Below are 15,567 nucleotides of genomic sequence, written 5' to 3'. Positions count from 1 at the left end.
TCATGAGACATTTAGATGCAGTGAAATGAAACATACTTTATAATGTTTCACTTGCTGTAGTCAGGAAATACAGTTGGCAAAAAGTCTTAACTGGTAAAATGTGTGCACATTCTGTCACAGTAACAACTAACAAGTATAAAAGAAAAAAAACTTACTTGTGTAAATATCTCCTCTGCTCGTTCACGCCATGTCTCATTTAATGTTCATCTTCTGAAGTAAGTTTTATTCCTGACAGCCCGTCTTCTTCCAGAAAGGACTAACTTGAAAGAATAGAAACTGCTTTCTCCTTTGTTTACTGTGATGTGGGCGTCTACTTTTGGCGCGGCGCCCTCACGTGGACGATTTGAATTTGAAAAGATAGAATCGCTCTTGGGCGTGATCTAATTAAAACTAATGAAGCAGACAAGAGAGACTGGACATTGTGTTGGTTTCATACGGATTACTTTATCACAGAATATTTTATTTCGATAAACATTACTTCATTTGAAAGTATAGATATCAAGCTTTCTCTACATATATTGCTTATGTCTCTGTATTGTGTATTGGCTGAGTTATAGTCTATTTTAATGACGCGTTTCTGAATGAAGATCACGGAGATCAACGCGACAGACAGCACACCCTTTTAGTTTTCTTTATTTTGTAAAATCACAATATTTTTTTGGTTTTGTGAGTATATACAAATAAAAGTAGACCCTTTACAGATTCGATTGATGTACTGCTTTTATCTGTACAATCAGAAATGGCAGAGTAATTGAAGTTCCTTTTGGGAAACTGCCACAAAACGCGTATACGCGTGTTTGGACCCCAGGGGGTTAAACTACAGCACAATCACAGCTCACCGCTACCCATCGTAAACAGGTTGGGCCTGTCTGTTCTGGTGGGCTCTCAGTGGTGCTAAATCATCAAATGAAGAGGACGGGATTCAAACCCACACAAACCAAGGTGAGCCTAGCACAACGGATTAGCCTTGCATCGCCTTAACCACTCGACCACCCCGTCACTTTCCGTGGGTCTTTTATTTAACACTCCCGATTCAGACCATCGGCTCATTAGTAGAGCACTCAGTGAACTGAACTGAGTGTGTCAGATAAGGAAGACACAAAAAGCGCAGAGTGGGGTCCCCAGGACCAAGGATTACTGCTAAAGGAGCCGAACGACGAGGATGGGATTCGAACCCACGCGTGCAGAGCACAATGGATTAGCAGTCCATCGCCTTAACCACTCGGCCACCTCGTCATTTTAAGTGACATTTTTTATTTAGCACTCCTGATTCAGATCATCAGTTCATTAGTAGAGAACTCAAAGAACTGAACTGAGTGTGTTAGATAAGGAGGACACACAAAAAGTTTAGCATGGGGTCCCTAGGACCAGGATTAAGGTCCAGTGCTAAAGGAACCGAACGACAAGAATGGATTCCAACCATTGCACAGAGCAAAATGGATTAGCAGTCCATCGCCTTAACCACTCGGCCACCCCGTCCCCTTGCTGACCGAGATAGGCCATGCTGCGGACCTTTTCAGCTGCTGCTGCCGTGCTTTCAGCTGGCTGTTTTGAGCACAGAGGGAATAGTGAATGAGCCGTCTTTTACACACCTCTAATCTGTTCCGTAGAAACACGGTGCAGCAACCCGTGGCAGGAGACTGTTTGTGCGGCAGTTTAAAGCTTGCTACCACCTTGTCGGTTCACATCCACGTAGGTGCAGAAAAAGGTCACGACCGTCGCCTGCATTCTTTCGCAGAGGCAATATTGTAGCCTATGAGGTTTGTCCGAGGCGCGATCATTGCTGGTTGAAAACTTTACCCAATACCCCGCCAGGATGACTTGAAATACAGTTATCTTTGGCAATTTTTGCTAGTCTCTCTGGAGGCTTAGAGTTTTGTTGAGAAATATAGCCTTGTTTCGTTTAGGGTTTTTTTTCCTCGCCAAAAAAACGGTCTGCTGATGATAGTGCGCCAGAGCCAGAAGGTTTGTTGTTTTGTCAATATGTTCTCAAGACAAGTATCGTTAAACTGCAACGCAATTACAGCTCACCGTTACCCATCGTAAACATGTTGGGCCTGTCTGGTCCGGTGGCCTCTCAGTGGCGCTAAAGCTTCGAATGCGTGTCGAGCACAATGTATTTGTTGTCTTGAAAATTCCCTTTTAGCTCTATTTCTTTTTCTCCAAACATCTATTAAGTTATATTTTTTAATCAGTTCAAATAATTCATTTCTTCCTCCATCCCTCCTAAACACCATACAATCACTAACATCTACTCTTTCTAATACAGTATTAAAATCACCCAACAAAAAAACATTTTGCCATCCTTCAATTAATACATTCAAATTCCTATAAAAAATTATCTTTTGTCCCTCTTCGTTTGGTGCATGTATGTTACATATTATTATTTCTTTATCCATCTTTATTAATTTTACTGCCATTATTCTCCCCTTCTTGTCAGAATATATTTCATTTATTTCTTTACTCACACCCCTTCTAATTAGTATTGCAACTCCCTTTTTTTTACTCTGATCATTGTTAAAGTAAATTTCTCCGTCCCAGATCTTTTTCATACCTTCCACAACCTCTTGATTCCAGAAAGTTTCTTGTAAACATAACACATCACAGTCCTTAATCAAATACACCAATCTCTGAAATTTCTCAGGTTTCGATAGTCCTCTTGCATTCAGAGATGCAATCCATAAAGAACTCATTAAAAGAAAGAGTTGAGTGTACAAACAACTACTCATCAATCTAATTCAGTTTCTCCCGACGCTACAAATGTGGAACCACTCATTTCAGCTCTTCTCTTTTCCATCATTTCATTACGCTCTTCTCTTCTTATTTTCTGTTTCTTAAGTACCTTTTCAATGTCTATAACACTTTTTACTCTTGTTTTTAAACCTTTGTTCAGTCTTTCCTTTATCTTGACTTCTGTTTCAATGCTCTTCTCCCCATTTCCTGTTTCTCTTACCTCATACTGCACTTTTGTTTCATTGTCCTCAGTTCTCTCTTTTCCATGTGTCTTTTGGTAGTCCACCTTGTTGTTCTCTTCAGGCTCCTTGTCCATCTCCATTTCACATGCTTTAGTCCCACTCCTTACTGCATTCTCCTCTAGGTTATACTCCTCCTCTTCTACATGAGTTTGTTTGTCATCTCCTCCTTCAGTCTGTTCTAATATTTGATTTGATGTTTCAGTTTGAGTGCCTCCCATCTCTTCCTGTCTCTCCATATCCATTTCTTTATTTTCCTCATCGTCCGTCTCACATCTGCACCTTATCATTGCCCTGTTGCAGCCTTGGCACCGTGGAGCTGTACAGTCCCGCGCATAATGCCCCTGCTCCAGGCAATTCCTGCAGAGAAATTGAGGGCAGTCCTTTAGCTCATGCTCAGTACTTGTGCAGATCCTGCATGTTTTCCGTTGATTATCGTGGATTACTCTGAAATACTGAACTCCTTCCTCAGTCATAAATTTGGTTGTGTATGGTAAAGATGCCACCTCCTTTGGGAACTTTACTCTCAAAAAGCGTGTTCCATCTGCCACTATTGTTCCTGGGTGATATCTCCTTCTCACAGGAAGAATGGGAGTTACACCCCAACTGTTCAATTTTTGAATGATTTCCTCATCCTCTATGTAACTGGGCAAATTTAAAAAGGAGACCATTCTTTCCGTTGCACACAATTTTCTGATTTCACATATCTGACCATTTATCACAATTCCATCCAACATCACTTCACAGTCCATCTCATTTTCCATTGTCATTTCAAAGTCATTGTTTGTTTTCCTTCGAAGCCCAATAAGTTTGCCAATTCCCACTATATCTTCTACTGCTTTAATTATCATTATAATTGTTGTGCTTTCGGTGTCCATCACATTTAATGTAACTGTAGCTTCTTTCTTGTATTCTCTTTGATATTGTGTTTTTTTCTTTAATCTGTTTATCATTTGTTGACGTTGATTGTTAAAAGACTGATTTTGCTCACCTCCTTTTGTAAGTTCAGCAACTTTGTTTGTTTGCAGATCTCTCTTTCCTTCTAGTTCCATTGTTTTTGCTTGCTGTTTTCTCCTTGAAACAACCATAGCCCAAGTTTCATCAGTATTTTCTCCAGTATTTTCTTCTTGTATATTCCCTTCAACTGTTTTTGGATTCATTTCTTCATCACCGACCTCCTTCTCTTTCCGTGATAGCATTCCTTTTCTTTTTTCCAGTAAATCCGCCATTTAATAAACTTCTTCCCCCAAACAGTATTAACTGTTTGGGGTTGAAGTGAAAAAACAAAAAAAAATAAACAAACAAAAAAACTCTTCAAAGCACAAAATAAAGTCGTAATATAAAACAAACAACAAGCAACGTGGAAGAGCCTATCTCTTCCTACTGCAGCCACTCACTTCCTGTCGCTCTCTAGCGCTCTCAGCGCGGTATGGCCGTAAGCGAGGGTTGCTCCAAAAAGTGGGCTATTTAAAGATCAGCCTCCGTAAAAGCCAGCATATTATATAAATATTGAAGAAAAGGCAAAAGCTTACAGCACCTGGTATTCCCTGGCGGTCTCCCATCCAAGTGTAACAATCGGCCTTATCAGCCGAGTTACAAGACTAAAATGGGGTCAGATTTAACTGTGAGAGATGACTGGTGGTTAAAAGAATGACACATAAAAGAAGATTGGTTTAAATAGATTTGGTGTATTTACAAGGTTCACATAAAAGACTTTAAAACAACACGATAAAACTAGGTAAACTCTGTTAAAAGAATACAGTTCATTTGTCCATACCCTAAAACAGTCCAAGAATCCCAGTGTGTTGATAAGTCCAATGTGAGTGTCCACCAGTGCCTGTACAATCCACAGAAAGTGTAATCCAAAGTTTGCAGGTGGTGAATGGAAAGGTGAGCTCTAAAATTAGCAACTCCTCAATCCAACAGTTTGGTGACTGTCCTTTGTTTGTCATGCTGCTCTCTTATACAGTTGTACTTCCTGCTTCCAACCATCCATTTATTAAAGACACACACACTTAAAATGTTAAGAGTAATAAAATGGCCTAAAAAACATGTAAAACACTTAAAACTCTATAATACATTTAAATGATTGTAATAAATAGAGCGGTAAAACAGGTCTTTCTAAAAGCCAGCATATTATATAAATAGTGAAGAAAAGGCAAAAGCTTACAGCACCTGGTATTCCCTGGCGGTCTCCCATCCAAGTGTAACAATCGGCCTTATCAGCCGAGTTACAAGACTAAAATGGGGTCAGATTTAACTGTGAGAGATGACTAGTGGTTAAAAGAATGAGACATAAAAGAAGATTGGTTTAAATAGATTTGGTGTATTTACAAGGTTCACATAAAAGACTTTAAAACAACACGATAAAACTATGTAAACTCTGTTAAAAGAATACAGTTCATTTGTCCATACCCTAAAACAGTCCAAGAATCCCAGTGTGTTGATAAGTCCAATGTGAGTGTCCACCAGTGCCTGTACAATCCACAGAAAGTGTAATCCAAAGTTTGCAGGTGGTGAATGGAAAGGTGAGCTCTAAAATTAGCAACTCCTCAATCCTACAGTTTGGTGACTGTCCTTTGTTTGTCATGCTGCTCTCTTATACAGTTGTACTTCCTGCTTCCTGTCATGTGTCTAGTCACATGACAGGCCAACCATCCATTTATTAAAGACACACACACTTAAAATGTTAAGAGTAATAAAATGGCCTAAAAACATGTAAAACACTCAAACCTCTATAATACATTTAAATGATTGTAATAAATAGAGCGGCAAAACACGTCTTTCTAAAAGCCAGCATATTATATAAATAGTGAAGAAAAGGCAAAAGCTTACAGCACCTGGTATTCCCAGGCGGTCTCCCATCCAAGTACTAACCAGGCCCGATGCTGCTTAGCTTCCGAGATCAGACGAGATCGGGCGCTCTCAGCGCGGTATGGCCGTAAGCGAGGGCTGCTCCAAAAAGTGGGCTATTTAAAGATCAGCCTCCGTAAAGCCAGCATATTATATAAATAGTGAAGAAAAGGCAAAAGCTTACAGCACCTGGTTTTCCCAGGCGGTCTCCCATCCAAGTACTAACCAAGCCCGACGCTGCTTAGCTTCCGAGATCAGACGAGATCGGGCGCTCTCAGCGCGGTATGGCCGTAAGCTAGGTTTGCTCCAAAACGTGGGCTATTTAAAAATCAGCCTCCGTAAAAGCCAGCATATTAAATAAATAGTGAAGAAAAGGCAAAAGCTTACAGCACCTGGTATTCCCTGGCAGTCTCCCATCCAAGTGTAACAATCGGCCTTATCAGCCGAGTTACAAGACTAAAATGGGGTCAGATTTAACTGTGAGAGATGACTAGTGGTTAAAAGAATGAGACATAAAAGAAGATTGGTTTAAAAAGATTTGGTGTATTTACAAGGTTCACATGAAAGACTTTAAAACAACACAATAAAACTAGGTAAACTCTGTTAAAAGAATACAGTTCATTTGTCCATACCCTAAAACAGTCCAAGAATCCCAGTGTGTTGATAAGTCCAATGTGAGTGTCCACCAGTGCATGTACAATCCACAGATAGTGTAATCCAAAGTTTGCAGGTGGTGAATGGAAAGGTGAGCTCTAAAATTAGCAACTCCTCAATCCTACAGTTTGGTGACTGTCCTTTGTTTGTCATGCTGCTCTCTTATACAGTTGTACTTCCTGCTTCCAACCATCCATTTATTAAAGACACACACACTTAAAATGTTAAGAGTAATAAAATGGCCTAAAAAACATGTAAAACACTTAAAACTCTATAATACATTTAAATGATTGTAATAAATAGAGCGGTAAAACAGGTCTTTCTAAAAGCCAGCATATTATATAAATAGTGAAGAAAAGGCAAAAGCTTACAGCACCTGGTATTCCCAGGCGGCCTCCCATCCAAGTACTAACCAGGCCCGACGCTGCTTTGCTTCCGAGATCAGACGAGATCGGGCGGTCTCAGCGCAGTATGGCCGTAAGCGAGGGCTGCTCCAAAAAGTGGGCTATTTAAAGATCAGCCTCCGTAAAAGCCAGCATATTATATAAATAGTGAAGAAAAGGCAAAAGCTTACAGCACCTGGTATTCCCAGGCGGTCTCCCATCCAGAGTTACAAGATTAAAATGGGGTCAGATTTAACTGTGAGAGATGACTAGTGGTTAAAAGAATGAGACATAAAAGAAGATTGGTTTAAATAGATTTGGTTTATATACAAGGTTCACATAAAAGACTTTAAAACAACACGATAAAACTAGGTAAATGCTGTTAAAAGAATACAGTTCATTTGTCCATACCCTAAAAACAGTCCAAGAATCCCAGTGTGTTGATAAGTCCAATGTGAGTGTCCACCATTGTATATACAATCCACAGAAAGTGTAATCCAAAGTTTGCAGGTGGTGAATGGAAAGGTGAGCTCTAAAGTTAGCAAACTCCTTAATCCAACAGTTTGGTGACTGTCCTTTGTTTGTCATGCTGCTCTCTTATACAGTTGTACTTCCTGCTTCCTGTCATGTGTCTAGTCACATGGCAGGCCAACCATCCATTTATTTAAGACACACACACACTTAAAATGTTAAGAGCAATAAAATGGCCTAAAAAAACATGTAAAACACTTAACACTCTATAATACATTTAAATGATTGTAATAAATAGAGCGGTAAAACACGTCTTTCTAAAAGCCAGCATATTATATAAATAGTGAAGAAAAGGCAAAAGCTTACAGCACCTGGTATTCCCAGGCGGTCTCCCATCCAGAGTTACAAGATTAAAATGGGGTCAGATTTAACTGTGAGAGATGACTAGTGGTTAAAAGAATGAGACATAAAAGAAGATTGGTTTAAATAGATTTGGTTTATATACAAGGTTCACATAAAAGACTTTAAAACAACACGATAAAACTAGGTAAATGCTGTTAAAAGAATACAGTTCATTTGTCCATACCCTAAAAACAGTCCAAGAATCCCAGTGTGTTGATAAGTCCAATGTGAGTGTCCACCATTGTATATACAATCCACAGAAAGTGTAATCCAAAGTTTGCAGGTGGTGAATGGAAAGGTGAGCTCTAAAGTTAGCAAACTCCTTAATCCAACAGTTTGGTGACTGTCCTTTGTTTGTCATGCTGCTCTCTTATACAGTTGTACTTCCTGCTTCCTGTCATGTGTCTAGTCACATGGCAGGCCAACCATCCATTTATTTAAGACACACACACACTTAAAATGTTAAGAGCAATAAAATGGCCTAAAAAAACATGTAAAACACTTAACACTCTATAATACATTTAAATGATTGTAATAAATAGAGCGGTAAAACACGTCTTTCTAAAAGCCAGCATATTATATAAATAGTGAAGAAAAGGCAAAAGCTTACAGCATCTGGTATTCCCAGGCGGTCTCCCATCCAAGTACTAACCAGGCCCGACGCTGCTTTGCTTCCGAGATCAGACGAGATCGGGCGGTCTCAGCGCAGTATGGCCGTAAGCGAGGGCTGCTCCAAAAAGTGGGCTATTTAAAGATCAGCCTCCGTAAAAGCCAGCATATTATATAAATAGTGAAGAAAAGGCAAAAGCTTACAGCACCTGGTATTCCCAGGCAGTCTCCCATCTAAGTACTAACCGGGCCCGAGGCTGCTTTGCTTCCGAGATCAGACGAGATCGGGCGGTCTCAGCGCCGTATGGCCGTAAGCGAGTACTGCTCCAAAAAGTGGGCTATTTATAGATCAGCCTCCGTAAAAGCCATCATATTATATAAATAGTGAAGAAAAGGCAAAAGCTTACAGCACCTGGTATTCCCAGGGGGTCTCCCATCCAAGTACTAACCAGGCCCGACGCTGCTTTGCTTCCGAGATCAGACGAGATCGGGCGCACTCAGCGCAGTATGGCCGTAAGCGAGGACTGCTCCAAAAAGTGGGTTATTTATAGATCAGCCTCCGTAAAAGCCATCATATTATATAAATAGTGAAGAAAAGGCAAAAGTTTACAGCACCTGGTATTCCCAGGCGGTCTCCCATCCAGAGTTACAACATTAAAATGGGGTCAGAATTAACTGTGAGAGATGACTAGTGGTTAAAAGAATGAGACATAAAAGAAGATTGGTTTAAATAGATTTGGTTTTTATACAAGGTTCACATAAAAGACTTTAAAACAACACGATAAAACTAGGTAAATGCTGTTAAAAGAATACAGTTCATTTGTCCATACCCTAAAAACAGTCCAAGAATCCCAGTGTGTTGATAAGTCCAATGTGAGTGTCCACCATTGTATATACAATCCACAGAAAGTGTAATCCAAAGTTTGCAGGTGGTGAATGGAAAGGTGAGCTCTAAAATTAGCAACTCCTTAATCCAACAGTTTGGTGACTTTTTTTGTCATGCTGCTCTCTTATACAGTTGTACTTCCTGCTTCCTGTCATGTGTCTAGTCACATGGCAGGCCAACCATCCATTTATTAAAGACACACACACACTTAAAATGTTAAGAGTAATAAAATGGCCTAAAAAACATGTAAAACACTTAACACTCTATAATACATTTAAATGATTGTAATAAATAGAGCGGTAAAACACGTCTTTCTAAAAGCCAGCATATTATATAAATAGTGAAGAAAAGGCAAAAGCTTACAGCATCTGGTATTCCCAGGCGGTCTCCCATCCAAGTACTAACCAGGCCCGACGCTGCTTTGCTTCCGAGATCAGACGAGATCGGGCGGTCTCAGCGCAGTATGGCCGTAAGCGAGGGCTGCTCCAAAAAGTGGGCTATTTAAAGATCAGCCTCCGTAAAAGCCAGCATATTATATAAATAGTGAAGAAAAGGCAAAAGCTTACAGCACCTGGTATTCCCAGGCAGTCTCCCATCTAAGTACTAACCAGGCCCGAGGCTGCTTTGCTTCTGAGATCAGACGAGATCGGGCGCTCTTTTTTTTTTTTTTTTTATTAGAAAAATATTCCATAATATACATTATATACATTTACAAACATCTTTTAAACATCAGCTCAGAATCATATTCAAAGTTATTTACAATTATTTTAAGTTTTAGCTCACTATGACACGTATTACTGAAAACAACATGTAAAGAGCAACAATTATTCAGGCAAATCCATTTTCAATCCCTCTCGAGTATACATAATGTAAGGATTATTATACATAAAATTCTTGCAAAACACAGCCTCATTCTCTTCCATTTTAAAATATTCATCAACAGTTCTAAAATATTGTTCCAGTTTTCTTTTATACATTTTCCAGACATCAATGTTTGCACGTTTGTTTTTCACAATGTTTCTCCTTTCCCAAATTGCCTTTCTTGCAACAGATAAAAACAGATTTACAAGCTTTGTTTTACTTCCATTGAAACCAAATAAAAATATTTTACACCATTCTGACTCCTCCTCAATTTCCTCTGTTCTACTTGTCATCATCCTTTTCATCATTTCTTTTAACTTTCCCATAAAGTTGTTTAATTTAGCACATTTTAAAAACAAGTGCATAATACTTTCATTTTCTAGTTCACATACTTTACATAGTGCGTTATCACTACTGCCAATTTGTGCCAATTTTGTTTCAGTAAAAATGACATTGTGTCTGATAAAATAGTCCAAAGATTCAAGGTTTGCGTCTAAGTATTTCCACTTTAAATTTTTCCAGATTCTCTCCTCATCTATTACCACAAAGATTTTTTTCCAAAATTGTTCCGCAACTGGTCTTTTACACACTTTATTTCTAAAACATATGTAAAAATCTTTCAGAACACATTCTTGAAAGTCTTTCTCTTTTCCCTTTAAAAGCACTTTCACATTATCATTGCTTTCATCCTTTTTTTCAATTTTCTCAATCCATTCTTTAGGTATTGCCCTTTTCACTATTTCAAATTGTTTCTCTAGAGTTTCTCTTCTAATGTCTTCCCCAATCTCATGCACAGCATCCACAATTACTTGGCTTGGTAAAAAACCCTCTTTAATCTCGTATAAAACATCCTTAACTTGTCGTACACCTGCTTCCAACCAATATTTAAAATATACTTCTTTCTCCTGAGTTAAAATGTTAGCATTTAAAAACAAAGGTTGATTCAATAACATTTTTCTTCCTTCAGGTTTAAAATCAATAAAATTTAAAAACTCTGTCCATGCTTGTAAAACTTCTCTATAAAAATCATGAATCCCATTCATCATGCTTTGCTTCAGTTTCATCCATAAGATATCATCATTCATATTAAAACCCCCACATTTGTTAAGATAAAACCTCATTACATGCTTCCATTCTGCTATAAAATCCTTGTTTAAATACCTTTTCACCACTTTGACTCTCATGCTTTTCTTTCTTGTCTCTGGGTCTATCAATCCCATACCCCCTTTATCCGTTGACCCTATTAAAACATTGTACCCAATTCTTGGTGGTTTCCCTTCCCAGATAAAATTCAAAACACATTGTTTTACTCTTTGCGCTTGCCATCGATCCATAGGGATAACACCCAACACATACCACATTTTGACAGCATCAATGTATTTACGATTAGTACCTTTCCTTTCAGATTTACTCTCCTCTGTTTCCACCATTCCAACCTCCTTTCCATTTCTCCAATTATTTTGTCCCACATTATCTCCTTGACTCTTTTCCCATTTTCTCCAAATGTTATCCCTAGAATCTTTATTTCTTGCTGGTCTTTGAAGTTAAAAACATCAGGTAACATACACGCATTCCCTATTCTCATGGCCACAGTTTTTTCCATATTTACTTTAACACCTGATCCCTTACAATATCTTTGAATAATTTTCATTGCATTTGCCACACTTTTAATATCTTTTAAAATCAATGTAGTATCGTCTGCGTACTGGTAAATTTTCTGTTCTTCTTCCACTTCCCCAATTTTAATTCCATTTATTTCTTTGTCTTTTATTATAGCTAAGCCCAGAGCTTCAGTCACTAGACTGTACAGTTGCGCAGAAAGTGGACATCCCTGTTTTATAGACCTTGTTACATTAAAACATTCTGTGATAAAACCATTACATTTGATACGACTAGTAGTTCCATTATACAAACACTTAATCCATTTTAAAAACCTATCCCCAAAACCAACCTTCTTTAAAACCCCAAATAAAAAATTGTGTTCAACTCTGTCAAATGCTTTCTCAAAATCCACACTTATTACATATCCCTCTTTTTTCTCTTCTTTCATATACTGTATTACATCTCTTATACTGCTGATTATGTCTGTGATGTCTTTCCCTTTCACTCCATATGCCTGACTTGTTTTAATAATATTCGGTAAAACCTTTTTGAGTCTATTTGCTAAAACCTTAGCTAAAACCTTGAAATCTGAGTTTAGCATTGTTAGGGGTCTAAAATTCCTCAAATCATTTTTCTCGCCCTTTTTCTTGTATATTAATTTAACTAAACCAACTCTCATTAAATGTGTTGCTTCTTTCTTTTTAAAAATCTCCTCAAAAATTTCCTTTAAAATTGGTGCTAAAACATCTTTAAAAACTTTATAAAATTCAGATACAAGTCCATCTAAACCTGGACTTTTTCCATTATTTAACTGCATTATAGCTTCCTTAATTTCTTCTATTTGTAGTTCTTCATCACAAATATTTTTATCATCTTCTGTTACCCTTCCCTCAATCTGGTCAAATAAAAATTGTTCTTCTTTTTCGTTTATTTCCCCTTTTTTGAAAAGGCCTTCATAAAAGTCCCTAACTTCCTTCAGAATGTCCTGTGTTTCTTTTATTACCTCTCCATTTTCTTTTTTTAATTCTCTTATCATTTCTCCATTAGCCTTACCTTTTTCTAAACTGAAAAAGAACTTTGTACATTTTTCTCCATCTACGGTAAATTTTGCTCTGCTTCTGACCATTGCACCTCTACATTTAGTTTCCTCTATGTTTCGTAATTCCTCCTCTAAAATCAGTATTCTCTCTACATCTACCTTTTCTTGATTTAATCTCTCATTTAATTCTTTTCTTATCTCCGCTTCTTTATATGTTTTTGCTTTTTGTATTGCTTTACTAATATTAATAGTATACTTTTTAATTGCATATTTTGTATTATCCCACCATATTCGTTTATCTTCCTGATACATGTCATTGTGTTTTTCAGCATTTATTATATCCACTATTGCTCTCCTATAAGATTCTTTTTTAAGAATTTCTGTATTCATAATCCATATCCCTTTTCCTCTTTCTGTTTCATTAAAATCAATCTTCACAAATAAAAACTTGTGGTCACTCATCGCTGTTTCTTTATAGTAAACACTCTGTATAAAATCACCCAGTTTTCTCTTACATAACATAAAATCAATTCTACTTTGCTTTAAAATACCATCTACTAATTGTCTTCTTGAATACTCTCTTACTCCCTCATTTCTTGCTCTCCATATGTCTACTACTTCATGCTCAGCCATTAATTTCTCCAACTCTTTTCTCCCACTGTCATTTTTAAAGACCATTCCATTCGCTAAATCAATTCTATTAAAAACAGTATTAAAATCACCAATTAAAATAGTTTCTCCCCATGAATTCATTAGCCCTTTTATCCTGTTAAAGAAATCTTTCTTTTCTTTTCCTGCTCCTGGAGCATGAATGTTACATAAAGTCATATTATTTTCTTTAATTCTTATGGCTAAACATTTCCCCTCTTTGTCGTTATATACTTCTTCAACATCATTTCTTATATCTTTTTTGACTAAAATAGCAACTCCTCTTCCCATCCTTCCATCTCCATTATTATAAAATATATGCCCTGGCCATTTCCTTTTAAAATCATCCATTATACCATCTTTCCAGTTTGTCTCTTGTAAAAATATTAAGTTTTGTTTTTTACACAGCTCCTTAACCTTTTCAAATTTCCAAACATTCATCAAGCCTCTTACATTAAAAGTAACACAATTAAAAACCATTAAAAGAGTAAATAAAATTAAAATTAAATACTTAGAACACATTATTCACTTTCCCCTCCTTCCAAACTCCTTAACACATTATACATATTTGCTTTAGTCTTTTTCCTAACATTGTCCAAATTTGGCTTTACCTTCAATGTTCTTCTTCTTATATGCCCTTTTATACCTCTGTCCATATTGTCCATCTTTGCTTCTTCTTCACACTCCATTTCTTTGTTTTGCTCCAATTTTCCCTGTCCATCTCCCTCCATATCTGAAAGTTCCATCTCCATCATTTGATTTTCTCCCTCCTTCTTTTCTCCATCTTCATTAAAATCCCCAGCTTTTTGTCCATTTCTCATTATATGCTCCATTTCTCCTTGTTGTAGTCCTTGTTCCTCCTGTGCTCCATCCAGTTGTGCATCATCCTCATTGTTTCCTTCTTGCACCTGTCTGTCCACCTGTTGTTCCTTTCCTCCTTCCTCCCCCTCCATCCAACATTCACATTTATCTAAAATCTCTTCACACTCCGGGCACCTGACAGCACTGCACTCTCGTGCAAAGTGTCCCCTTTCTCCACATTTATAGCACTTAAAATTGGGGCAATCCTTCAGCATGTGATCCGGGCTCATGCACAGCCTACAAGTTTTCACTTGCTGACTGTGCATCACCCGGAAATGCTGTACCCCTTCGGCTGTCTCCAGCCTAGTACTATATGGTAGTGACGCTACCTCCTTAGGGAACCTCACTCTTAGGAACCTGGTTCCATCCTCTATATCTGTGCCCTGGTAACATCTCCTTTTTATTTTTGTAATGGGCTCAACACCCCATCCTTCCAATTTTTCTATAATTTTACTATTTTCTAGGTAGACAGGCAGGTGCAAGAAGGAAACAACATAGTCTCTGCTATGTAATTTTTTCACTTCACAATCAGTTCCTTTTATCTTCAGTCCTTCCAACAGTTTCTCACACTCTTCCTCCTTTTCCATTGTTAGTTCATACTCCCTCCCTTGTCGTGGTCTTAAAGCCAAAATTTTCCCATGTCCACATTGTTCTGTTACTGCATTGATGACATCCTCCGCCCTCACGTTGTTCACATTTTCAACATTTACAATTAGCGTAGCCTCTTTCAAATATTTCCTTTCAAAAGCCTTATTCCTTACATTTTCGTTTCCTGCTCGTTGTCGTATATCCAGTCCGTTGCCATTCATCTCACGCCTTCCTCCTGCCTGTCCATTGTCCATCGCCTTGCCTGTTCCTCCTGCCAGTCCATTGTCATATGCCGTGCTTCTTTCTCCTCCTAATCCATTATCAATTTCCTTTCGCCGTCCTCCTGCCAGTCCATTATTCATATCCGCTCGAGTTTCTCCTGCCGCAGCCAAGTTTGTTACCATGCATCCGTCCGCCATTTTTAACACAAAAAACCCCAAAAAACGAGTACTAAATTAAACAAACAAACTGTTCCCCCCAAACAGCATATGCTGTTGGGAGGAATAAACTACACAAATTAATGAAAAAAATATATATATACAAAAAGCACTAATACTTTAACAAATAAAACGAAGATAAACACAAAATGAAGGAGAGCCTTTCCCTCCCAACTGCAGCCAAACACTTCCCGTTTGCACGCTTGCGCCCTCAGGTGGCGGTATGGCCATAAGCGAGTACTGCTCCAAAAAGTGGGCTATTTATAGATCAGCCTCCGTAAAAGCCATCATATTATATAAA

General features: G+C 38.0%; 8 non-coding genes and 1 pseudogene across 8 annotated transcripts; 1 reads left to right on the top strand and 8 right to left on the bottom strand.

The window, feature by feature from the left end:
* Window positions 1-1,154: 1,154 nt before the first annotated feature.
* trnas-gcu (transfer RNA serine (anticodon GCU)) lies at window positions 1,155-1,236 on the bottom strand. Its single transcript has one exon. It is a non-coding gene; the product is annotated as a tRNA-Ser (tRNA).
* A 490-nt stretch (window positions 1,237-1,726) lies between these two features.
* Window positions 1,727-1,867, top strand: LOC141284612 (U4 spliceosomal RNA). The gene has a single exon (XR_012338457.1). It is a non-coding gene; the product is annotated as a U4 spliceosomal RNA (small nuclear RNA).
* Window positions 1,868-5,800: 3,933 nt separating this feature from the next.
* LOC141310513 (5S ribosomal RNA) lies at window positions 5,801-5,919 on the bottom strand. Its single transcript, XR_012347999.1, has one exon. It is a non-coding gene; the product is annotated as a 5S ribosomal RNA (ribosomal RNA).
* An 83-nt stretch (window positions 5,920-6,002) lies between these two features.
* Window positions 6,003-6,121, bottom strand: LOC141295700 (5S ribosomal RNA). The gene has a single exon (XR_012341121.1). It is a non-coding gene; the product is annotated as a 5S ribosomal RNA (ribosomal RNA).
* Window positions 6,122-6,843: 722 nt separating this feature from the next.
* Window positions 6,844-6,962, bottom strand: LOC141318956 (5S ribosomal RNA). The gene has a single exon (XR_012353240.1). It is a non-coding gene; the product is annotated as a 5S ribosomal RNA (ribosomal RNA).
* Window positions 6,963-8,338: 1,376 nt separating this feature from the next.
* Window positions 8,339-8,457, bottom strand: LOC141319208 (5S ribosomal RNA). Its single transcript, XR_012353479.1, has one exon. It is a non-coding gene; the product is annotated as a 5S ribosomal RNA (ribosomal RNA).
* An 84-nt stretch (window positions 8,458-8,541) lies between these two features.
* Window positions 8,542-8,660, bottom strand: LOC141346403 (5S ribosomal RNA; annotated as a pseudogene).
* Window positions 8,661-8,744: 84 nt separating this feature from the next.
* LOC141317505 (5S ribosomal RNA) lies at window positions 8,745-8,863 on the bottom strand. Its single transcript, XR_012351880.1, has one exon. It is a non-coding gene; the product is annotated as a 5S ribosomal RNA (ribosomal RNA).
* A 723-nt stretch (window positions 8,864-9,586) lies between these two features.
* LOC141319207 (5S ribosomal RNA) lies at window positions 9,587-9,705 on the bottom strand. Its single transcript, XR_012353478.1, has one exon. It is a non-coding gene; the product is annotated as a 5S ribosomal RNA (ribosomal RNA).
* Between the last annotated feature and the right edge of the window lie 5,862 nt (window positions 9,706-15,567).

Source organism: Garra rufa, chromosome 1 (genome assembly GCF_049309525.1).
Source record: "Garra rufa chromosome 1, GarRuf1.0, whole genome shotgun sequence".
NCBI lineage: Eukaryota > Metazoa > Chordata > Actinopteri > Cypriniformes > Cyprinidae > Garra > Garra rufa.
This window is presented reverse-complemented; position numbering and strand designations above follow the sequence as displayed.